The sequence below is a fragment of the Haliotis asinina genome, chromosome 8 (assembly GCF_037392515.1).
Source record: "Haliotis asinina isolate JCU_RB_2024 chromosome 8, JCU_Hal_asi_v2, whole genome shotgun sequence".
Taxonomy (NCBI): Eukaryota; Metazoa; Mollusca; class Gastropoda; order Lepetellida; family Haliotidae; genus Haliotis; species Haliotis asinina.
Window position 1 is genome coordinate 59,886,069 of NC_090287.1, and position 27,089 is coordinate 59,913,157.

Below are 27,089 nucleotides of genomic sequence, written 5' to 3' on the forward strand. Positions count from 1 at the left end.
TTACAAATTCATTATCTTGCCTTTAAGCACTTCAAAATGTTACTTGAACTCACCCCATCAACCTTAACATTTTAGAACTTTACAACTATCTTTCCACTGGCCAGTGTGACATCGATCACGTTGGCATAGCAGTTAACACAAACAGTTGCAACTAAAGGAGCTCTTGACAAGCCCTTATCTCCATCATCCCGTACAGAGACTTCAAACCCATTATAAAAAGTCACCTTATGCTAAAGGGTGGAAGAAATAAACTTCACGAACTGAAGCCAACAGTTGGTTATACCTACTTGGTTTATCAGCCAAGACGTGACATTGTCGTATTGGCCACAGTCGTTTTACTCATGACTGTTTGCTGAAAACGGATGGGGATGGACCTCCCATGTGTGTCTCCTACAATGAAGAGCTCACCATCAAGCATTATTTGCTTGACTGTATGGACTTTTCGACCGAAAGGAACTCCCATTATAATGCTACAAACCTGAAAGATCTATTTTCCCGTGTGAGCGGGCACCTGATCGTAAATTACCTGAAGGAAGTTGACATATACCATAAATTGGAGTTTTGCAAAGAGAAACGAATTGCTTGCTTTTGTATTTGATGCTGTGTCATTTTCTGTATTTAAATGGTAGTGAAATGAAAATATATGTTTTTTAAAACAAATCCTTTTGGACCATGGACTTAGAACGGTAAGGAATGCAAAATTGATCTCGTCGGTATATGGTTGGTATCATGCCGATGTGACGTGCAGCCCAACTCAACTCATCTCAACTTAACTATTATATTCACTGTAAGTGTCATACCGACTAATAGGCAGGTTAAATATACTGGGATGAGCAATATTTCTACTCTTTGATCGAGAAATGCGGAGACACAACTGAAGAGGAATCGTTTAATTCGTCCAGCTCAGCACAGAAGCTCGGCTGCATAAAGAACTCAAGCATTTCGACTGTCTGTTCGACAAAAACATAGAACAGTGTCATGTAGATGTTTGCAGAACCAAAGTGTTCTGTACGAATCGGTTCCGACATGTGAATTCATACACTGACAAGCATAATCAGGCAGCTAATGGGTTGTTTAGGATATACAACGCAAAACTACACACCCTTTGTAACCACATTTTCCCATGCAAGTGGGACAAGCAGACTCAAGCTGAGACTGAACAGAAACAATTTTGATCAAGAATAAGGACAATTCTTTTGGATTTACAATTTCTGTATTCTGTATGTGCGATGTTTCAACATATATTCTAATGTCGTCATGCAAGTGAGGGCTATTTTTATAGATATACAACTTATTTAGACTCTATGTAGAAATGTCGCCTATACAGGGTAGAGAAGTTGAATATCCATAATAAATAGTCCTCGTTCTTCATCTAACCAGCTTCTAGAATGCCAATCAAAGACATGATTTTGATAGTAACGAATAAACCCATTTAAAGAGAAATAGATCACAAGCCAGATCGGCAACTGAACCTGAGGAAATGTAGACTTGCTTCATTTCGGGCTTTAATACTGAAGGGAGGGTTGAGCAGTAGGGAAAATAATGTGGTTCCGGGACTGTGAGACCGACTAGTGGGACAGGCAATTTCTTACAAACCACACCAGAATTCTGTTGAAATCTTTTCCAATATTGTTACTTAATACCTTACATTTTGGTTTTGGAACAGTGGTTGTTCAGATATATGAGAGGAGCACATTAGTTTGAGTCTGCTACGCAGGATCAAGTAAGAGAACAGTGTTCAGCTCATGGAATGGCGTCCGGGCAAGCTCCTTTCGAGATGACGCGATAATATTGAAGCATACAAGAAGACAGAAATTTCAAGAGAACCTCTTTATAAACAGCTTCCGGCAATCGTCATCACATCTGAAAGCCTGGTGATTTCTTCTGATGCACCGTGTAGCTGTTGGGAGATAATTGTACATAGTTTTATTGCAGGATATTTCGGACGCGCCCATTGATGCACGAGTACCCGGATGCAATAAACATTCTGCTGCACTCATCACTCCAGACATCTAGACTTCATTAAATTTAGAGCTTAGCGTTGCAGGGAGGGCTAGGCAGTGAGTTGCAGTGACTGTGTGACAGATTACAAGTAGCGGTGCTGTAACCTTTTACAACCCGCCAAAACTGTGATATCAGCATTATACAACACTCCACATTGCTGATATCAGTTATATAACCTACGACATTGTTGATATCAGCATTATACAACAGCCCGCATCTCTAATGTCAGCATTTTACAACAACCGACATCTCTGATATTAGTATTATACAACCAACATATTTGATATCAGTATTAGACAAGACCCTACATTGCTGATATCAGCATCATACAACAGCCTGCATCTTTTATATCAGTATTTACAACACCCTACATCCCTGATGTCAGCATTATACAATACCCGGCATTGCTGATGTAAACATTAATCAACACCCTACACCTCTGACATCAGTATTATGCAACACCTGACATAACGCATATCAGCATTATTTAATACCCTACATCAAGGATATCAGTATTGTACAGTACCCAACACTGATATCAACACGATACAACACCCGACATCTCTTATATCACCATTATACAGCACCCTACACAACGGATATCACTCTTTTACAATACCCAACAATGATGATATCAGCTTTATAATACAGCCTACATAGCTGAACTCATCATTATGCAACACCCGATATTGCTGATATCAGCATTATACAACACTCGATATTGCTGATATCAGCATTATACAACAGTGTGAAGAACCTCGGCAGTATCTCACCACAGGCGGAGGTAATAGCAGCTAAGTAGGGAGGTGAGATAAGGCCTGCTGGAAGTGCTGAGGTTTCCGTTTAGTGTTTACTCACAGACATACACAAGTCAACGTTATCACGAGCTGCCCCTCTATCGCCTGTATGTACATAAACATCCACTAGCTGGGTGAGGAACATGTATCCTTCTGGACCACGTTCCTCAGAGCAATCGCAGAGCTACGACTATCATAAGTCTATGTTAAAGTATGGGAGTTGCGCTCACCCTTGCGCTACAATCGGCTTGTGGAACGGGGCCCAGTGTCGTATCTCACACAGGTAAAGTAAAGCAATGAAGGATGTGTTGGTGGGGTGCCTTCGGGGTGAAGAATTTATCAGTTTACAAATATATTACAAGTTTAGACTATACGTGTATGACACATGTATTCCACTATCCACATGTCATCAATTACCCGTCGCAATTTGTTGAATTTGCAGCACAAGGGCATCTTTCACCGAAGAAAGCAACGATTTACATATTATTCCTCTGTTGCCTAAATTCCAATTCAGTATCAGCTCGAGGTACTGTGGCTGTTATATGACTGACAGCTTAGACACATCACTATATCGATATCTGATCATATCAGGGTTTTACTGACGCGAAATACTTCATCATATACTCTTGAACGTTGAGCATGAACCTAAACAATATTCCATGTGCTTCCCACTGGACGTAAGGAGTACGGCTCCAGGAATGCTTGGGTCAATATTATATCATAAGATTTCATACGTGAACCATTATTTCGTGATGGAAACAGAGACACTTCATGTTTAGTAAGCACGAAGTATCACACATACTAGGGATGACTTAATATGAAGGATGCTCCAAGGAACCATAACTTGACGGGATATTTCATCAGACATCCAACTGACCAGGCATATGACAACGTTGACTTCCAGTGTGCCATCACTACAAGGTAACCATTAATGTCGAGGTATCTCTTAGTGAAAGGGCTCCCTGTAACAACCATTAATGTCGAGGTATCTCCAACTGAAAAGGCTCCCTGTAACAATCATTAATGTCGAGGTATATCCTCCTGAAAGGACACGCTGTAACAATCATTAATGTCACGGTATGTCCAAGTGAAAGGGCTCCTTGTAACAACCATTTATGTCGAGGCATCTCCAACTGAAAGGACGCGCTTTAACAACCATTCATGTCGAGGTATCTCCAAGTGAAAAGGCTCGTTGTAACAATCATTAATGTCGAGGTATCTCCAACTGAAAGGGGTAGTTGTAACAACCATTAATGTCAAGGTATTTGAAACAGAAAGGGCTCGCTGTAACAACCATTAATGTCGAGGTATCTCCGACTGAAAGGGCTCGATGTAACAATCATCAACGCCGAAGTATCTCCAACTGAAAGGCTCGCTGTAACAACCATTAATGTCGAGGTATCTCCGACTGAAAGGGCTAGTTGTAACAACCATTAATGCCAAGGTATCACAATACTTTTGGTAACAACCACAATGTTTTGTGCCAACTGTAGATGACACTGCCCCTTCCTTTGTGACTATCAAGAGATGGGAGGCAACTTTCAAAAGGGGACGGAGGTCCATTAAGCTGATTCAAGATCAGCAATACCTCCAACCGCCATCACTATGGGAAATGGTGACGAAATAGATGACATGTTTATTGGGGATCCACGACTCAACTCGACTCACATAACTCAATATTCTTCAACATACGCGTAAGCTAGTCGTAACGCTAAGAAGACTTTGTGCAACTGGGCCCTCTCTCTTACACGAACACCTTGGTAGTAACCCTAAGACGGCTTTGTGCAACTGGGCCCTCTCTCTTACACGAACATCTTGGTAGTAACGCTATGACGGCTTTGTGCAACTGGGCCCTTTCTCTTACACGAACACCTTGGTAGTAGCGTCCCCGATCTCAACCAGCATACCAGTCGGCAAACATGCAATAGTTTACAATTACCATCAAACGTAATCAATCTACCTTAGATGGGAAAAAATGGTATCACATTTGCCAAGGTCGTTTACAAGTTTTGTTTTTTTAATACCGTTACGAAACGTAATTTCCAGACCACGTTGACCGTAGAGGTGCAGTAAATATCGATAGTTAGATAGAATATGAAGGACGCAGACAGCTGCTTGCCGTAACAGCAGATATTACTGCCTGATTTACCTGGCGGCGAAAAGCGGCGGCTGGTGAAGCGCCTGGTGGGTGAAAGGTTGTCGTGAGTACAACGGTGCACATGCATTCGATCCGGAAACACGTACTTAAACTGTCCTGTGTGAAACTGTTACAATCACTCAACATGGCTGCGCACAATTTCACATTTAATTTCATCAGACGGATTTTGCAAGAAGCACTCATTAACTCTTATGAAAATGCATTTGCGAAATCAACGTGACGCCAGTTATTTTTACATCCAATGTATATAATTATAGAGCATATATATAACAACTTTAACATGTTTTAAGTAGAAGACATCACTGGAATTTGTTTATTCGGGAAGTTCGTTAGCTCGGCAATCCAGACGACACGAGCATCGATCTACACAAGTGGTATACGATGCCATGATTTTGTCCACCAAGTCATCGGACCTGACCACCCCATCACGTTAGTCGTCTCTTTCTAGAAGCGTGGGTTACTGAAGACCAGTTCGAACATGGATCTTTACGACTGGGACCCTGGAAGCAGGATGTATGTAATATATTGTAGTCTTGATAACCTGTTAGTCTTGTTTCTTGTTCACGGATGAAGATTAAGGACAAAATGCACGTGAACGAAGTAACCGGTCCCTAACAAGTCGGAGCTGAGGAACCAGACTAACATCTCACAGCACACATAGACATGAATATAGTGTTCCGCTTTATATACCTAGAATGACTTCATGTCACTGTAGACGACTCTGAATCATCCGTCTTGGTGTGCTGGGGTCACGTCTGTGATGTACGTATTCGCTTCACACGTTGATATACGTGTATATCCTGTCTGTGCAAGGTATACGCGTGCTGGTGGTAGCTCAAGCCAGCTACAATACCCGCCTCACATGTTGATATACGTATATATCCTGTCTGTGCAAGGTATACGCGTGCTGGTGGTAGCTCAAGCCAGCTACAAAACCCGCTTCACAAAGCCCTGGTAAACGTGAGATCTCATAACTTTTCTCGAAGCATTCTTACCTTCTATACTGTAACACAAGAGTTACGAATGCTACGGGGAAAGTTACGAGATCTTAGCCTTACGAGAGCTCTGTGAACCCGGGCCCAGGGTATGTGGCTGTACCTGTATGTGTAAATTACATAATGTGATGCCGCTGTACATTTTCGGATAGTAAAGGATGTCCCAGTTTTTACATGTGTTCAGGACAGATATTCAGAATATATATAAGATCTCCTGTCAGGCACAGTCCCATATACGCTAGAGTGAGCGAAAATGCAGTTCGTCTGCTTTCAATTCACAAAAACTGTGTGAAAAGTCGAACCCTGACTGTAGGCATATCAAGCCAACGCTTTGGCCACCTGGCGGCCGTGCAGTCATTTTATGTGAAATTTGTACGTTTACTTGAAACCAATATGTGCCAAAAAATGCACTGACAACACAAGTTTGATTTTATCAGTATTTGTAATTCGCAGTGGGTGAGCTCGTATGTCTCAGTATCCCTGAACCATATTGTCTACCGTTCACCCCAGCACTGCCTGTAATGCTAATTCCCTAAACAAGTCTAGATTGTCCTGAGGTTCTGAATTTTCAATCTGACCAGAGCTATGAAATTGAAGGAATTTGTTTCTTTCAGAGATACATATTTGCAGAGACTAGGCGAATTAACGCATTCAACGTAGTGCATATCAACAAAGATACACCAAGCATTGACAAATGGCAGGTTCAGCGCCCGTGTCAAAAGGTCAAACTACGAACGGGGTCACGTAAGGGCTGGGTAGTTTCAGGAGATATTGGCGGGTAGGTGGTATTATATATGTGACACCCGGTATCCGGTTGTGCATTATTGGGTACTCCATTGTAACGCGGAGTTCGGAAATGTTACCTCAGCACATCTCGGCTAAAGGGGGAGATGTTGCAAAATTCAAAACATTAACTTTAAAGTTGACTTTAGTCATTAGTCATTATTTAAAACGAGTGTTCGGACCCCGTGAAGGTCAGCAATCCAAGGTGACTATGCTTGTCGTAAGAGGCGACTCATGGGATAGAGTGGTCAAGCTCGCTGACTTGGTTTGCACATGTCATCGGTTCCCAATTGCGCAGATCGATGCTCATGTTGTTTATCACTGGATTATCTGGTCCAGACTGGATTATTTACAGACGGCCGCCATAAAGCTGGAATACTGCTAAGTGCGGCATAAAACTAAACTCACTCACTCACTGACTCACTCACTCTTTCACTACTCCACAAGGGACCGCCGCCCATGGCATCATCGGGTGCAGGCATTGACTTGGGTGTTCGTGGTTATTTATCACAACACATAAATTATCCTCAAGACCTTTTTAATGTTTAACATTCCAAAACACATGAACAGGTGCGCTCAGTGGAAGCGAGCATGTACATACCGATAGCAAACATGTATACATCGATAGCGGTAGCGAGCATACTTTAAATCGCAGCAGAGGGCATGCTCTTCCAGTATGGTCCCATATACACAGTGCAACCCATTCTGTTCGAACCATCTGTCAATAGCCTTCGAACTTCGCACTAGTCCACAGGCACGAGTCTACGAAGAACTAAGGTGTAAACCTGTTTTGTCTCCGAATTTGTCTTTGAAAAGCGACAATATGGATGGAAGCCATATTTCACTCGTCCTCTGGGACTTAAAACAAAATATGCATAAGAGTCATATATATTATTCTTTACCAGTAACAGGAAATTTGTTGAAAACGATGTCTCTGGAAACGGCGTCGTCCTCAAGACAAACAGGGTTCAACTGCACTATTAGCCTCTGAATATATATTTTTGATAATAACAAATAAATCCATTTAAATTGAAAAGGACCTGAAGTGGGAAAACGGGTCTGAGCATGTAGACTTCCTACATTATCGCTTCAGCATTACAAGGCGGGCTAGGCTGTAGGGAAAATACTATGGTTCAGGGACTGTTAGTGAGTGAGTTTGGTTTTACGCCGCACTTAGCAATATTCCAGCTGGGAACCGATGACGTGTGTTAACCAAGTCAGCGAGCCTGACCACCCGATCCCGTTAGTCGCCTCTTATGACAAGCACAGTCGCCTTTTATGGCAAGCATGGGTTGCTGAAGGCCTATTCTACCCTGTGACCTTCACGGGTCTGTGAGACGGACTATTGCATTCCATGGAATGTGAAATGCATACGATGATAAGGAGTAAGGGTGTTTACTGGATTATGTTTTCGGCTTAAAAATGATGTGACATTTCAGTAGACACTTCCCATAAAAAAGAGAGAGTAGTTTCTGATCCTAAGACTTACACCGCGACATCCCAGTAAACAACAGGGTGAGTATCCTTCATGTTGACAAAACAAGAGATATGTACTCCAAGTTCCCCAAGGTCGCAGTGGAGGGCTGCGTGACACTGCTGAGCGTATATATGGCGCATGCAATAAAGACATCGAATAAAACATATCACAAGTAGAATGTTACGCCTCTAAATATATCCACACTAGGTTTATACGCAGACTGTGGGGAAATAAAATACATATGAAATTGGATTTGAACCAAAAATTGCGAACGTTTTCTAAACATCACTGGGCTGAAAATAGTCGAACACTCTGCAATCCTCGTGTTTACAAAACACACCAATGATCCCTCTACTTAATACGGCAACACCGAATAACAACTTCTTGTTTGATTAATGTCGGGCATCATCAAGCATGAATGTATAGTTTCTTTTAGTAGGCCGTTTCGTCTAAAATCTTTTCAGATAGTTTGTCTCTTTTTATCATTTCAGTGTTGATTTAGAATATAGCTAGCAGCATTACTCTATTACCGAAGCTATTGAACTTCAACATTATCCTGACCCGTGAAGATCCGGGTTAGAATTGATCTACACCATGCTTGTCGTACGAGACGACTAACGGGGTCGGGTGGTCAGACTCTCAGATGTGGTTGACACATCTTAGTGTATCCCAGTTGCGTAGATTAATGCTCATGATGTTGATCACTGGAGTATCTCTTCAGAGTCGATTACTAAGAGACTGACGTCATATAGACGGTCGTTTTGTTTTTGAACATTTTCAGGCTTTCACATCTCCTGTTTCTATTTTTTTTATTAGGGTTTTTTTATTTGTTTTGTAATATAGCTATCGGGCTTGCTTTATCACATAGGCTGTTTAACTTCAACACTAACCTTCCTCAGTCACGGTGCCTGACAGACAAATATTTATTCCCAGATGTAAAATTTTCACATTGCAATACATTTATATCTACTAAAGTAGGTACAATCAGTAATGGCACCTGGAGCAATTCTTAATTTAAGGACCGATGCAGTGTAGATTTGATTTGGATTCGGTAAACTGTAAAAGTTTAAATTAAATTCTGTTGTTTGGGTAATAGACTTGGTGTGTACTTAACTGGACACGGGAGCCAATAAGTGTAAGTCAAGTAGCCTCACCGAGGTCACCGGCCCCACTCTAGGATGACATTCGCATACGGCCGATGACCCGCGGGTTTGGAGCGGTGGGGTAGGAGCATGGTAAACTCGTTATTGGAGGAAGAGGGGAGGGAACTAGAGGTTAAAGGGGAGAGAGATGGTGAGAGGACTTCGAGGTAGGGGTCAAGTTTTATTGTTTTATTTTAAAGAAGGGAGATTAGGAGATAACATCCATATACAAAATAAATAAATAAATAAATAAATAAATAAATAAATAAATTTCGTCTCATGGCGTTATCTTGGAATGCGTTTTGTATTTTAGTGCGTCTGTGACATGACACTTCATACGTGTTATCTGCAGATCCTTCGAGATATTTCACGTTATTCGTCAATGTCATTTAGCTGGAATATTGCTGATTGTGTCGTTAAACAACAACCAGTCCCAACACTAGACTGATACCTCCACACATCGAACCTACACATGCTGCTAGACTAACAACTAGCCTCTGAAATGAACATATTTTACTGAAAAGAGTTCATAATAAGAAATAAATAATGAAATGAAATGAAATGGAGCCCTTAAACTTTCCCGAGGATTGGGCAATCTCGACTTGCCACATTTTCTGGACTTGATGGATTTTCTTGGAAATATTTATTTCAAGGTCAGGGCCCTTATTCTCGAAACATTCGTAGCTCTAAGAATTCTTAACTTTGACCTATACTGTAAGTGAAGTTTGTCGGATCCTGAAGCAATTATATCCAGTTTAGACTCAGCAAGTGTGGAATCGCTGGAATACTTGGCCAGTCCAGACTAATGCGGCTTGAAGAAAGTCTCGTGTTTATTATATGTCAGTGCCATTCACATTGTCTACCAGAGTTGCGATAATATTACATTATATACGTCAGTAAATTTTAAAATAGTAGTCTAGTTGTGATTGTGATTTTAAGCTTAATACTTTTAGGGAACAATTTTCCACGTGCAGTTATTGCTAAACATTCGAAAATCGACAAGGAGAAATATTAAGATTTTTATCAAAAAAAGCATGTTTGTTTAATGTCCAGAATGTTTCATATAGGGGTAAGTAGAGGCAGCATACTCCTCGTAGCTATTAATACATTACAGGAAATTCCTGCCGTCGGTGAAACGGTGAGGTCAAGCGGTGGTATTGTCTGCGTAATGTGTCCCCGGTGTGTGACGGACAGCTAACACACAGCATACACATAGAGCTGTCACACTCGTACACACTTACGCGTTCCCCCAGACATTCTCCCCGAACCTCAGCGGCTGCAGCGTGGGGTCAAGAGATCCCCAGGTCAATGGCTACAACGATCAGGTGTGACCGCTCGTCACTGTTTGTGTGATGTTCATTAACCTATTAATCTCCCACAGTGAAGACAATATCAGATCTCCTTTCACCCCCGGGCAAATATTTCCTTCAGTCAATTTAGTTTTCTGTGGCGTACTTGGAACACTATTGACTGCAAACCACCACACCCCTATATGTTTGTGTATTGGGTACACGTGGTCCCTTGATATAATCCCTGCAGCCAAAGACGTGTAAATAATGACGGCGATAATCAGTAGCAGCAACAGTAGTAGTAGTGGTGGTAGTAGTAGAAGTAGCAGTAGTAGTGGCAGCAGCAGCAAGAGTAGTAGTAGTAGTAGTAGTAGTAGTAGTAGTAGTGGCAGCAGCTGTAGTAGTAGTGGTAGTAGTAGAAGTAGCAGTAGTAGTGGCAGCAGCAGCAAGAGCAGTAGTAGTAGTAGTAGTAGTAGTAGTAGTAGTAGTAGTAGTAGTAGTAGTAGTAGTAGTGGCAGCAGCTGTAGTAGTAGTGGTAGTAGTAGAAGTAGCAGTAGTAGTGGCAGCAGCAGCAAGAGTAGTGGTGGTAGTGGTGGTAGTAGTGGTAGTAGTGGTAGTAGTGGTAGTAGTGGTGGTAGTAGTAGTAGTTGTGGTAGTAGTAGTAGTAGTAGTAGTAGTAGTAGTAGTAGTAGTAGTAGTAGTAGTAGTAGTAGTAGTAGTAGTAGTAGTAGTAGTAGTAGTAGTAGTAGTAGTGGTGGTGGTGGTGGTGGTGGTGGTGGTGGTAGTGGTAGTAGTAGTAGTAGTAGCAGCAGCAGCAGCAGCAGCAGCAGCAGCAGTAGTAGTAGTAGTAGATTCGTTTAAATAAAGACGAATATGAGACGGATGGTGCCTGTGGAAAATCTAGACTTGCTTATTTTTGGTCGTATCGTGTAATGGCACGGGCCCAGTGAAAGGGTAAATAACGTGGTTCAGAAACCCTGAGACAAACTAAAGGACGGATTATTTTTTGTAAAGAAGGGGATCCAGTGAGATGGTGTGTGTATCGTGAAGGGTAGGGGTGGGTATAGACTAACAGCTAGTCTCTGGAATGAACATATCTTTTTTACAAAAAAAAATATTTGCCTCATATTCATGGACTTTTTTTAATATGTTTGTTTCAGGGTATGTATGGCACAGTCAGCTGGGTAAAATATTCTGTATTGGCGGACAGGCTGAGAGTAGGCAAGAATGAATGTTCCAGTAATGAGAAGGGTTTGAGTATCGCCAGAACACAAACGGTCCAACCGCTACTTAAGCTCCACCTCCTGAACAAAACCCTCTAAAACGACCTCAGTTACACACGCTTTCACCGGTATACAATAACAACAATCAAGTTCCATCGCCAACACTGACAGATTCATTTCTATTCGTTTGTAATTACTGCGTTCATTTGTAGTTTATAGAAAATTTCTACTGTTTCTTGATGCGATAAATAACGTATCTTATCTTGACATGCAGTGGCATCTGGCTACAAGCTAACAATTACACGTTAACATCCCGTGTGCCCACATCAGAGTCAACTGACCAAGGGCCAACGGCCTATCGCCACAACACCATAAGGAAACACGCGTGATCAAATCCAGGAGGCATTTGTTTAACATTGTCAACAGGTTGGTGTTGGCTTTGAAACCTGTAATTCAAAACACACCTCCATCAGTTCCCTCCCAACACAAGCCACCTGGCCGCCACATGGTTCTGTGCAGCAGGCTGCTGAAGGAGTGTTGTGTCGCCCTTTGCGGTCATAAATGAACTCATTAAAATTGCAAACTTCATCTTCAATGACTGGAGTGATTAATGGAGGCTGTTCGAGGTGGCGATAGAAGACTAAACAGTTGTTTAACACTTTGTATACAGACTACGTACAGACATGAGAAATCGGAACATCCTAGGAGCAACCTGTTTGAAAATGTTTGGATCCGGAAGGAGATAAATTAAACATTCCAGGCCGGTCATGTGTTCTGATCGGGGATTGGGGAGATGTTACTTATCTTAACGAGCTACAGAAATAGTTTCCGATTCTGACCAAAAACCTAGAATCTTCAAATTGAACTTGGAAAGCTGCCAGAACGTAAAGAAATTCGAAATTCCCGAGTTCGTTTCAAAATGAGAAGTTCAACAAACGCACGTAACCATCGCCTGTTATTTAATAAAGCTCTTGTTTGTCGAGGGTTATTACTGTGAACGGTATTCTCTATGACCGGTTTTGTCTGTCAATGACGGAAAACATTTGTCTGTTAAGGGTTATGGCTGAACGATTTTGTCTGTTAAGGGTTATGGCTGAACGGTTTTGTCTGTCAAGGGTTATGACGGAAAGGTTTTGTTTGTCAAGGGTTATGACTGAACGGTTTTGTCTGTCAAGGATTATGACTGAACGGTTTTGTTTGTCAAAGGGTTATGACTGAACGGTTTTGTTTGTCAAAGGGTTATGACTGAACGGTTTTGTCTGTCAAGGGTTATGACGGAAAGGTTTTTTTCTAAGGTTCATGATGACTGTCAAATACAGTGTTCCCAGAAATTATTGAGAAAATATTTGTTTTTTTTTTCTAATGATGCTAAGATTGGAAAAAGGGCTTTCACTATGCACTAAGCATACTAAATAAGGGAGACAACTCTTGAAGACTTAGAAGGCAGCTCATTACCTCAAGAGTTATCTCCCTTGTCTGAGCAGACGGCTTCCTGTGTTGACATGGCAGAATTTACAGCAAGAGAGAAAAGAAAGCTCATTCTAGATGATTTTGAAAGGGGTGAGGCTGATGCTAAAGTGTTAGCTTGTAGACATGGTATTCCTCTGTCTACAGTATACAGAACTTTGAAGAATAATCAAACAGGAACCGGGATAGAGCACAAAGCAGGGGCAGGTCGGCCTAGGAAATTCAGTGTTGTGGATCGCCGAAGACTTGGGCAGATTGTGAGTAGGGGCAAATTGAAAAGTGTTGAGAACATCAGAAATGAAATGATTAGCAGAGGAAGTCCTCAGGTATGCAATGAAACAGTTAGGCAGGAATTACAGAGACTTAATTGGGTGAAAAAACGTGGAATTCCCTCGCCGTTGATGAAAGATGCACAAAAGGAAAAACGTTTAAACTGGTGTCGGGCTCATGAAAATCAAGATTGGGATAATGTTTTCTTTTCGGATGAAAGTTCTGTTTGGCTTTTCCCTAATTGTGTGAAAATTTGGACCAAAGATACTGTCAAACCTATCTACCAGCGACCAAAACATAGCCCGAAGTTTCACATGTGGGGTGACATATCGGCTCGCGGAGTGACGCCATTGTGTGTTTTCACGGGAAACTTGACAAAAGAAAGATACGTTGACATTCTAAATGGTCACCTTCTTCCGACAGCACAAACATTGTATGAAGATGATTGGATTTTCCAGCATGATAATGACCCAAAACACACTGCGCGCTACACAAAACAGTGGTTGTCGGGCGAAAATGTTCACGTTTTAGACTGGCCCAGGTACAGCCCAGACCTAAACCCAATTGAGAATGTGTGGGGAGTCATGAAGGACAGAATAAACCAAAAGGGACTGAGAAATATTGAAGATATGAAGGCCGAGGTGGTCTAATATTGGGATACCCTGTCACACGATTACCTACAAACTTTGATGGGTAGTGTGCCTAGGCGTATTCAGGCATGCATTGCTGAGCGAAGAGGTCTAACAAAGTACTAAAACAAGACTGAGACTGTAAATGGATGATGTTTTAACATGTTTATGTAAGTAAAACGCCAGAAGTTAATAAACGTAATGAGTTACATGACGCAACATGATTCTCAATAATTTCTGGGAATACTATATCATGGTTGCCACCTTTACGATAGATCACCATTATAACGTCATGTATGTACGCATGACAATTGTGGTGACGTCATTTCGTTATTTCTACAACAAGTAAGCCCAGTACACTATATGCGTTCCCACTATAACATATTATGTATTGCCCTTGTGCGTGTGCGTGCTTCATACTGCACTGAATACAGCGCATGCACTGTAGCTCACCTATCTGCCCTGACGTCCATGATGATGGACGTCCATGATGATGGATATCAGTGTTGACCCACATGATAGCATCCTCTGACACGGGCTCTGATCCCCCCCCCCCCCCCCTCCCCCTCCCCTCCAGCCTTGCCATCTACCACAAGATACCACCGACTCGGGTAGATAGCATAGAACTGCAGTAGAATGGTAAACAGCTGAAGACGCATGTCCGAGGTGCAGTGACTGTTTTAAAGACATAACAATGATTTCAAAAACGGTGGACACTATGTCACCTTTATGACCGTGTATATGTTTAAGACGGAAAGGTGTTTGGTCAACACAGCCTAACATTTACAAATGAAAAAACTTGCAACACGTATGGTTTTACTTCGAAAATTAGTTGATGTCGTTGATGGTCAGAAAATATGGTGCCTCCTCATCTGCTCTATGACGGCAGGTTGTTGGTAAGCAGAACGCTGGCGTGTCATTGAGAGCTATTGCAAGAGATCTTTGTTATCTATCGCCACAAATTACTACCTGTTGTCCGGGTTTCATTGTAGTGGAAGCCACAGTGGCTGGGTGGGTTAGATTACATTTTGTGTTGTGGTGATTAGGTGCCTGATACTCGGCCTAACTAGAATATGTACTTTACTGACAAAGTATAATCCATAGCTGATGTTATAGTTAACCACTGTCCAAAGGGCTGTGTGCCCACTATTGATTCGTGATTCACCCCCACCCAACCCTACCCTACCCTACCCCACCCTTCCATCAACACGACCCCAGATTAAGTTTTCATCCTCAACTCACTCACACACAAATAGCTGAATGAGTCGGCCATAACATTCAGGTAAGATCCTTTGGTACGGTTCCGCCTACATGTGTTCGAGAACTAATTCCGTGATACAACTGTGTGTGAGTGTTCGCGAGATGAGGAGTTTATCCTGCTCCATCGGCGGGACCCGTAACAAACACATGTCAAGGCAAGGCAAGTGTTCACCGAAGAGCTAATGACACTATTCACCACCATATGTAAATAACATTTGTAACAGATATATTCTTGATATCGGCGACATATATGGCTGTAGCGACAACGTCATTCGAAAAACGAACACTTAAATTTTCTATTTCCATGCATTTGAACATATTTATTATGTTGATGTGCAGATTCTATGAATTGAAATGCGATATTTTGAAGAGGACACTTCTGAATAAGACGGTTATGCGCCGAAGTGCACGGACTTCTTATGGTTTAATATAGAATCTCTTTCATGCTGAGACAGAAAGTACACGTTCCTCGAACGGTTTTAGTACTAAGGACTTGAACGTTACTTAGTATAACATGGCTGTTTGCCTGTCAGCTTGCCCCGGGCGGGGGTCTTTGCTCATAATATCGACCACTGATCAGCCTGATTGTGATTTGATTGATCCACACGCCGTTTTGTTATAGAACAATCACTGGTAAATCCAACTGATCATTGAGTAAAAGAGTGAAAACGGTTTTACGTCACTTTGAGCAATATTCCATTGAGACCACAGCATGTGGCAGACAAGTGATTCAAGTGCTTCGCCTTCTATCGTTTTGGTGAAATCTACAAGCATCTGACTGACTGGTGCTTGAAGAAATAATCAAGGAGAATCAAACCCATGATCACAACTTTCTGACGACCCCAAGGGACGTAACTCCACGTCTGAGTCCAACTGTCAAGGAGCCATGTAGGTCAAAGAGTGCATGGAGAAATGAACCCATTACTACTAATCCCCATAGCAAAAGTTTAATTCAAGAATATTAAATTTTCGAACACCCCTTTCATGGACTCAGTAACTTGACCCCATTGTCTCTGCTTGGCCGACACTCTCAAAGTCAAGAAGGAAGACCATCCCGTCACATCCGATCAGACGACACTGATGTTCTTCATGTGGAAACATTTGCCGCTTGCTTATGCCACAAGAATCTACATTTGTTCTCAATCTCTACATAGAGGGAAACTCTGTATTTATTTTGTCACGTTGTGTATATATGTGAAGCAGCACAGAACGCCAGTGTTTATCGGGGCCGGATAACACCGAGCTACTCCAAACGGATACAAGCCTAACGCTGAGGGGAAATACCTGGCTCCAACTTCCTCCATAAAAGCCTCGTGTTGATTCCTCAAATGTGCAAAGTACATTCAGATAAACTGGGAAGGGGGCACAAGGTGGGGTGGGGGGACAGGGTAGGGGGAAGGGGGACAGGGTGGGGGGACAGAGTGGGGGAGGAGGGAAAGAGAGACAGAGAACTGTTTAATCACCGAAGTTTACCTCTTACAGTTTAATATGGAAACTCCTAGAGATAGTGTGTGAGAGAGAGAGAGAGAGAGACAGAGAGAGTGAGACAGAGAGAGACAGAGAGGGACAGAGTGAGACAGACAGACCGTGATGGACAAACAATGACAGTGCTGAAGGCAGTATGGCAAAAGACGGATTCCTCATACACATTCAAAGAATGGGGGTGGGATGTATTGTCCTGAGAAAGAATAGCAACATTTCACAAAATTTGCGTCTGGGAACACATTTAAGCAGAGATGCTACTCAACTTTCGGGTTGGAAATTTGTTAGCATAAACTGGAATATGTAACCAACATTCCAATACGCTCTGGATAATCTGTATGAATGCATGAACAAGTTAAATAGGCCAAACCTGATGCTGAGTAATGTCGCCTATTGGTGTTTATGTCTATAAGCTAAACCACATGCACACCTCCAATTCAATAAATAGACATCAGCGCCCTGCCCTATAAAAGGATATTTGAGCAACCGCAGGCCATACTTCCACTTAACTCCTCGCAGCGCTAATAACGCTTTCAGGTCCATGTTTGTGAAATTTTGCAGTTTAACGAAATGTGATAAAACCGTTGATGAATGCGACCAGAATAAACTCAAAATTGAATAATATATTATTGGGTTTTGTTTAGCTGTTTATCACCGCACACAGCAACATTCCTGGCGTCGTCGTCGGCGGCGGCTGCATATCATTGGGAGGAATACATCGAACATGTTCGGCACCAGGTCTAGACTATAGGTCTAGCTTTGTATATACAAAAAAGAAAACAATATATCCATTTAAACAGAAAAAGGGGTTCAGAAAGAAAGGAGATTCTGAACAGATTAAAACAGACTTCCTTCATTGAAGGTTTTGCCATGACATGTGCGGCGGGGAAACTTACAAACTGGAATCGACCATAAACACTGACTTAAGTTCGTGACACATTAAATGATGGAGTGTCGGATTAACATCTCCCTTGCGTCATGAGAGACGTAAATATTCCAAGTTGTCACTGACTTCATTAACAACCTGTCAGGAAAACGAGGATCCTCTAAACGACAGCCATTCGTTAGAATGAGGGATGATGTTTGGCGTCACATACACGTTATGAATCTAACCCCACATAGCAGACACACATGATTCAGTATTGATTCAGCGTATGGTGCACGCAGTTTCGCACGACTCGACATTTGATTCAGAGTGTGATAAAGCCGATGGTGTACAATACAGTATTTGATACAGCCTATACAATATAGGTATCAGGCTAACTGCAGTTGTCCAGGGGGTACGATGGACTGGGGGCAGATAGCCATGGGGCAGTTGTCCGGGGGGCAGTTAGCCTAGACCTATATATAATGTAGGATACAGTAATTGACACAGCCTATATATATTGTAGGATACAGCATTGGATACAGAGTATTTTTCGCGTATGAACCAGTGTATGTCCAGCCTGGGGTCAGCTGCCACATTCTGATAAGTGCTGTTTCTGGACATATTCCGAGTCAGTGTGACTTGCTTCCAGATGGGCCGACACACGTCATATTATAACCAAGACTTTCACTGTGATCTGCAAGCTCTACTGCCTGGACTGATCCAATGCACAACAATGACATGTGTCAACTCTACGAGACTGACCATTCAAATCACTTCTTACAAGCACTGGTTGCTGACCAAATCTGACCTGATTCCACACATTGAGAGTTTATGTTGAGATCATGTTAACTTCACATAGTACTCACAAGAGTCTCAGTATTCGTGAGTGAGCGAGTTTAGTTTTAAGCCGAGCCCAGCATTATTCCAGCTATATGGTGACGGTTTGTAAATAATCGAGGCAGGAGCAGACAATCCAGTGATCAACAGCATGGGCATCGGACTGCACAATAGGGAACCGATGACATGAGTCAACCAAGTCAGCGAGTCTGACCAGCCGATCCTGTTTGTCGCCTCTTGCGACAAGCATGGGTTACTGAAGATCAGTTCTAACATGGACCTTCGAGGGTGTTTTAAAATACAGTGTGATATCCATGTAATAATGGACAGATTAATAGAATGATCTCTCTCAACCATCAATGACCTGAGAGGTGTAAGAACAATACATAGATCCCTTGCCGTAATATACCATGTACCCAAGGATGCTAAACGTCATTTCCTCACTATCACACTCACAGACGCGCAAAAACATGCTGAAATGGCACCAGCTGTTATACTGATCATCCAGTCTACAAGTTGAAGGTCTTGATGGCGTCAACTCAGAAGTATTTAGAATAACGTCGTTAACAACACAGCGTGCAACTCGTTTCCTTGAAATATTGCATTACTTAGCGCCATTTTTCTAATTACCTGTATGTTCAACCTGTACAGAACATGAGGCCAGTGTCTCGTCTACCACGGAGTCATAGTGGTTAAAGGATCCCTGCAGAATCAATCATGCACAAACTTATCCAAACAGGATATTAGTGGAGGACACATTTAAAGGGCCGTGATCATTCACCTCTTCAGTGAGTGAGTGAGTGGGTGAGTTTTACGCCACTTATAGCAATATCGCGCACAGATATCATAGGAGGTCAACGGAAAAGGACTTCACAAGTTGTTAACCGCAAGTTACCCTATCGCTAGACTTGTAAATCTAAGTATACGTAATACTGTAAATGAAACATTCTTAAAGAAATAAAGTATCGGACTTGCCCGCTTGCTTACACTTGCCTCTTTAAAGGATAGACTTACTTCAAGGCTGCCCCATCGTCTATATCCGCAATAGATAGCACAACATGTTACATAGTTGACAGTGCTTACATGCTTGGTTAACACAGCTTAGTGCAGTTCATAGCAAAGAACATAATTACGCATCCCCTGGCATATTTCACCATTGAATAAGCCACAATCTAAACCCTTTGGACTCAGCTGGAGCATATTTAGGACATGATTGGTCGTCGTGTCTGACAAAGGGATCCTCCAGAACCTTGCCCAGTTGGAAGGTGTTTTACAGGAGGAATGGTGTAGAGTGCATCTTCAGAGGATCAGGAGGCTGGCTGGGGTATTAGGAGGAGAGTGCTGGCTGTCATACTATCACATGCAGGCTAAAAACGGTATTGGCCTTGTATCGTGTAAGACATGCAAAATGACATTTTGAATGCTCACATTAGCCAATAAATTCCACATTAAACATAAAATCAACATGGATTCCACTCATTTTGTCGTTTTTAATTATGATACGGGTAAAGACTCCTGTTTTAGATTGTAATCATCACGAGACGTTTCATGCATGTGTTGAAAACCTGTCATTGCAAAAATACAGGGGTTGTTTGTTTAACTTCTTTGGCAATAAACGTAAACATCAGATTTTGATAACACTCGGTGTATATTAACAGGTGTATATGCACGTATTCTTCTCCTACCGTGGTTTACCGAGTGTTTGCATCCAGAGATAAACCTACGTCTATGATGGAAAGGTTCAGGTACCGACCCTAATCATCTGATTTCTATTTCATCTCCTCCACACACAATATCTTGCCGCTTTCTGAGATAAGAAGCGTTTGCTAGATTCTGGATCCATCGAGAAGACATAAAGGTTAAGGTTGTGGTGTCGCGTTACCGTCAATCGGTGCGGTGTCCGTACACCGTTCACGACGCTTCAGCGAACTAGCGTTCCCCGACCCCTCGTTCATATCTGCAACGTTAGCACTTTGTGGGGAGATTGTCTGAGTTTGACAAGTGATAAGGGTTCTATTTATTTCGCCGCAGTAAAAGGTGTGTGCTTCAAAGAGAAGAACAAGACAGCCAGGTGGAAAACATGGCGCCAAAACGCAGCAGGAAAGTATCCAAAAGTAGATACCCACCTCCCTTGTCTAGAACGAGATATGATATAATGTTCATTTTTATTCACTGAAATTCAATTATTGACAAAGGGTATACTTTTACGCCTCCTTTAATAACATTACAACAATTTCACGGCAGGGAAACAAGAAATCGGCTTCACACATTGTGGGGAATCGAACCCCGGTCTTCTGTGTGACGAGTGACGGCTTTAAACACTTGGCTACCTCACCGCCTCTAATGAACTGCAGTTGAAACATAATGACTGATGGTATTTTCGTATCGGGGCAAAACATGAGCCATATATTTATATGAAAGAGTACACAAAGTGCTATAGTCATCGTAACAGTCCTTGAACCATATGCGTCTCGTTATGATGTTATAAACAAGAAAATGTACCAAACAATGTGTCATTTGGGTCTGAAAACTTTAACTTAAGCTGGATGTTGACAAATCCCATAATACTATCCCAAACTTTAATCCATACATACAGTACTCGATTCAGCAGTTAATAATAATACATCAGGTTTTTTGGTCGATCCAATGGGGAGTTTGTCGATATTTAGGAGACATCCATCACGATACGGCTGCTGCAATACGTAATTTTTAGATGAATATATCCCATACATTAACTGTGAAGGTTTGTTTCTTTATGTTCAGTTAATCCTGCGCATGTGGAGGCGGGCGTCATGTCTGTGTTGACATAAGGATTCCCGCACACTTGTCTAAGTCAACCTTCTGACAAATGGATTTTGTCAGATGTGGAATACAAGACACGTGGTCTGGGAAGACTCGAGCAGATAACTGTGCACATGTCGTCCCCCGACCTTGGGGTGCACAGGGAACCCTCCCCCACCCCGGGGTGCTATCCTGCACGTGTCTCCTCCCCCATCCCCAGACGCTTCAGGGCAGGGGCAGGGGGCACTCGGTTCACCCCGGAAAGATTCCCCCCATCCGGACACGTGTTTGACCAGCATGAGACACCAGGCGGTCGGTGGTTCGGTGAAAGAAAGGGGATTAACACCTGCCTGTGGTGGTAAATAGGTAAACTGTGAGCGACACGGCTCGGTAATTACCTCCAAGCTGCCGACATTCGTGCAGCGATTTACCGGGATCATACCACGTGCAAAAACGTAGGAGAAACTAGCCAATTTAACACAGAACATGAGTGTACTGTATCTCTATCCAAAATCGCAGAGAATAAATTCAAAAACTAAACCTTCCAACTAAATTACACATCCAAAATTCTTAAACGTACCCAATACAAATCGTATTACATATTTCATCTTGATTGTGAATATCTAAATGGGGTACGAATGGAATGCAAGTGTAAAAAGATTTGGCAAGTTTTCTGGCACAACCCGAGCCTGAAAATAAGCCTTGATCTAGGTTCAATCACCATTTTTACAGATATATAACTGGTAATAACTTATTTCTGGGATTAAAAGTGAAACTGGAGAGTTTTGACACCTCCACGCCATAAAAACACAACCAGGAACATGGAACCTACACGAAAAGACAAATATCTGTCATATTTCGTACCGTTAGTAGAAAGCTCAATGTCCCTAACAAATTTTACTTAGTAATGTTTGATATTCCTAATAAGAACAAGGATTTAACACACATTTTCATCAACGTATTCTGGGGGTCGGGGAAGAACCTAGACCACAATTTGGACTGAAAATGAAATTCTAGCACGACATTGTGGGATACGCGATTGTTGCACGTGACCGTCCTTAAACCCGAATCAATGGACTTCTAATTACACGTAGACCGCCCTGCCCGCGTATTAATACGTAGTCCACCATTTGGACTGAAAATGAAAATATGTTACAGAGAAAACGGATGATAAATTACTATAAAGAATTTTAACAAAAAGGGCCCAGACACTCTTCGCTTCTGAACCGCAGTAATATACACTTACTAATTATATTAGACTTACACTGACTGTGTTGGATATACTTTGTTTAGTGTCTGTATGGTGGACTCGGGAATACCCTAGAACCTTTGTATGATATATTTTTTATCTTGATTAGTGAGGCTATCAATTGAGTTGCTAATAATCAAATATCAATAACAGACCAGCATCTGTACTTTGCATTTAAATACCGGCATTCACGCACAGTCCCAAGACCCTCCACGACACAGAGATAAGACAAGGGGGTTCACATAGAAACAAATGAAGATCACAAGGAGGAATATTGGTGGCGTACACCAAACAACGTCGGCTGCACAGTATACAGGAATCACTGAGAGACTATGTGCTGCTGGTCTATGGAAGATCTGTATAGCTTACATCTCACAAACAAGCACGGTCCATTAAACGCCTGCTTGATCATCGTAAATTGTCAGATCGGTGTGGACCCGTGAAGGTTCCGGGGTAGAATAAGCCTTCAGCAACCCATGCTTGCCATAAAAGGCGACTATGCTTGTCGCAAGAGGCGACTTACGGGATAGGGTGGTCGGGCTCGCTGACTTGGTTGACACATGTCATCGGTTCCCAGTTGCGCAGATCAATGCTCATGCTGTTGATCACTGATTATCTGATACAGACTCGATTATTTACAGACCGCCGCCATATAGCTGGAATATTGATAAGTGCAGCTTAAAACTAAACTCACTCTCTCAGATCGTTGTGTTGAGGAAACCAAGTTACCGGCATTGTCGTCTCGGTGTGAATTTTAATCTTTCCAGCTGCTAAATGACACACAGAAATATGTTTTTCTTATACACCAGTCATCGTATGAGATAACACAGCGCGTCTCAAGATCACCCTGTCCGTATTAAGAAAAGATCAAGGAAGAAACATCAAGACCAGCGAATCCGGAAAGTTTAAGGGAGGTAACTCTAGTAACAGCGTCTTTCATGTGCACCTGACTGCACTCATCAAACAGAAAGGACCTGAAAGACTGACAATGTTTTGTTGACTGTTGTTTAACGCCTTACTCAGCAATATTTCAACTACAAAGTAAAGGTCTGTAAATAATCGAGTTTGGACCAGAAAACCAGTGATCAACAGCATGTGCATCAATCTACGCGACTGAGAAGACATGTGCCAGCCATGTCAAGGAGACTGGCCACCCCACCGCTATATTCACCTCTTCCGACAAGCATGGGTTACTGAAGATTACTTCCAACCACGGTCTTCACAGGTATTGAAGACAATGAGTGAGTCTAGTTTTACGCCGCTTCAAGCAATGTCACGGCGGGGGACACCAGAAGTGGGCTTTACACATTGTACCCATGTGGGGAATTGAACCCCGGTCGTGATACGCAAACGTGATACTTTAAGCACTTGGCGCCCCTTGTTAACAATGACAAGACATGACATAAGGTATATAATAACCTGTTCACTGGTATTGAGGCACAGGAACCCGATATCGCACTGTAGATTAAACATAGACCATAGATCTACACGCACGTCATATATATTAAGGCATATTAATATATATGACGTGCGTGTACATCTATGGTTTATGTTTAATCTACAGTGCGATATCGGGTTCCTGTGTCACGAGGGGAACATGGGTTGATGTGCCCTCGATGTTTGTGGTCCCTGAGCCCGAAGGCCCTAACCCATGGACTCCGAGGGACAAGTGAACAACATACTTATCTCACCGAACTCTTCAGTGTTCATTTTTAAATTGTTTGAGTCAGGGGGTAAAAACCTTTTGTATCCGTTGCTAGACTTTGCAGACAACAAAAAACAGATTTAAAGTTATCTCCTTTCCACAGATTTGCATTCGCAAAACATCGTTGACGTCCGTATATTACACGTGATTCAATGTTATTCGAGATAAGGAATTACTACCACGAAGTAGCTAAATGAGTTCGGCATTCCAAGGGGGGTACACAGAAATGTTATTCGCTTGTAAGCGGGGTTCATTGAAAATAATTGAAGAACGCTCAGCAAATGAGAAAAAGACATTATGTGTGAGGTAAGGCAATTGGGATTACACCTTCTATTCGGAGGACAAGTCAACGTAAAACGTTCTGCGTGATGGTGTTCAACGACATCACCCGTGCCCATGCACGAAAGGATGCAGATATGCAATATATAGCCCATGTGTAGGCAGGCATGTGCGCTGTTGGGTGCACAGAGAACGTAGTCATTTCACACTGAGTGTAAAATGTGTCTCATCCCCAGAAATCAAATACAGGGCATCACTGTCATACCCGTCTGTCGCGCGTGCATCCCGCGTGCAGACAATGAGCAATTGTCATAATTACACGCGCGTCGACGATTGAAACAGTCTGCCATGTGTGAGTGACGTAACTCGCAGAACATCTGGCCACAGATACTTCTGGCAGGAGGTGATGACCGTTTGCAAGATAATGTTTGTTTGATGCGCTATTGGCGTCAGAACGCCAAAGCCATAACACATTAACCAGTGGGACGGACCAACAAGCACCACATCACTAGCTAGTTGACACAAACCACTCTTACAAGAAGGCACAACCCATTACCCACTAAGCACAAACCCTCTAAATAGCAGGCACAGTCCCTTTACCTAGTCTGTCTCGCAAATCCTGAACCACCTTATTTTTTGCACCGCCAAGCCTCTCTGCAACCTTAAAGCTTTACATGAAGCTAGTCGAGATTCCCTCAGGTTATCTCTGGCCTCCCTGAGGCTCCTTGTCGATTTATATTGGGTTTGTTTCTAACTGCCAAAATTGTATATATACATAGAGTAAGCATCGGTCTATCCCTTCACCCTGTTGACAAAATCTAGGATAACCAAAAGACACAGTCATTTTAACATTTAGACGAAACCTAGATAACCAGTAGGCACAGGCTTTTCACCATGTAGCCCTACTCACCAGTAGACACAACCCCCAACCCCAGTAGGCATAATCCAACCACTGGTAGACACCACTATCCAGTAGGCATACCAGTGTCAGGTTCATACACTGTTTCCCTCCATCAGCACTTTAGTGAGTTATTTTGGTGCCACAGATGAAGATTATGTCATGGTTCCAAAATTTTCCTTTATCGACGGAAACATTACTTCTGGGACATTTGGAATAAAACGTAAATATTTATAGGTCTCAGATCGTAATAATTTCCTTAGGTTTCGGTCTAAATATGCATATTCGTCAGACGTGTATCTAAACCTCATATCAGGGTCGGTCATCTGGATAGGGAGGTTCAACGTCTGGCAAGAAATCAGAACAAAATGGGAATGGTGTCAGTTTTAGGCCAGATAAATCTACGTTTGCTCCCATCATGCTTCATCCCAATCTTCTTCCTGATAAAAAGGAGGTGATAAATTGTTGACAGCGGGGATCAATCTGCCAGCCTCCCTTGCTATCAGCGCTACTGGTGAGTTAAGTCTGTCTACAGTGTCTTCTCTTCACGAACAGAGAAACCAGTCTCTGCAACCAGCGCTGCCAGATTGCATATGCAAGGAATGCCTGCTCGTAACACAAAACACCAGCAGCACTTCCTGCATTATAAACAGCACAAAGTATTTCTGTGCTTAAAACAACATATCATCAATTATCTAATCCTCGTTTCATCGACTCCATGATATCGCAATATTTACGAGAGGCGGGAGTTTAATCTCGGGAGGGCGGGAGTTTAATCGCAGGATTTGAACGCTCGCTGACCAAGCAGATAGTAGCGCCGGCTTACAGATAAAGAAAAAACTGAAATATCTGGACGATAATGACATGAACTAGATGTGGGGAAAGTCAAAAATGGGCGTCAATTGAAACAGTCATTTACCACGCACACATCACGTTTAAATGTCACAAAGTTAGAAAATGAGTAACTCGGTTCTCAACCATAACGCCGCCTGTTACAATGGGGCGTTAAACCGACGTGGGACGTGTCCAGTTCCACCCATGTATAGCCATCCATACTAAACAACCCGTGGTCATCAGACGCGAACCAACAGCATGGACACAGCATCGTTTATGCAACGCACGTGCTACACATGATACCCATCAACTAGGAACAACTCAAAATGTGTAATTGTTTCAACAACCGACACGATTTACCATACGAGAATTACTCACAGCTTTGGGTCTGGAGAGACAATTATTGCAATTAGCTTACTAAGCAATTTAACTTAAATAGCCGAGCATGTTCCACACATGTTCTACTTTATTTTTATCAAGTGTACCTAATATGTTAAGTGAAAGCGTCTTTTCGACTGGTTACTTATGTGTGTATATTTACCTGACATCACAACAAACATGAACAGAACCTACCCTTCTCCATTTTCGTTTGGATATCATATTTACTTGGGATTATGGCAGAGAAATTGAGACGGGTTGTCTCTTTGTGTGGATGATGGACC

At 42.3% G+C, this 27,089-nt stretch overlaps 1 protein-coding gene across 1 annotated transcript in view; it reads right to left on the reverse strand.

Moving 5' to 3' along the window:
- The window catches only part of LOC137294179 (nidogen-like), a 64,668-nt gene that overhangs the window by 36,992 nt on the left and 587 nt on the right, over positions 1–27,089 (reverse strand). The window lies entirely within an intron of this gene.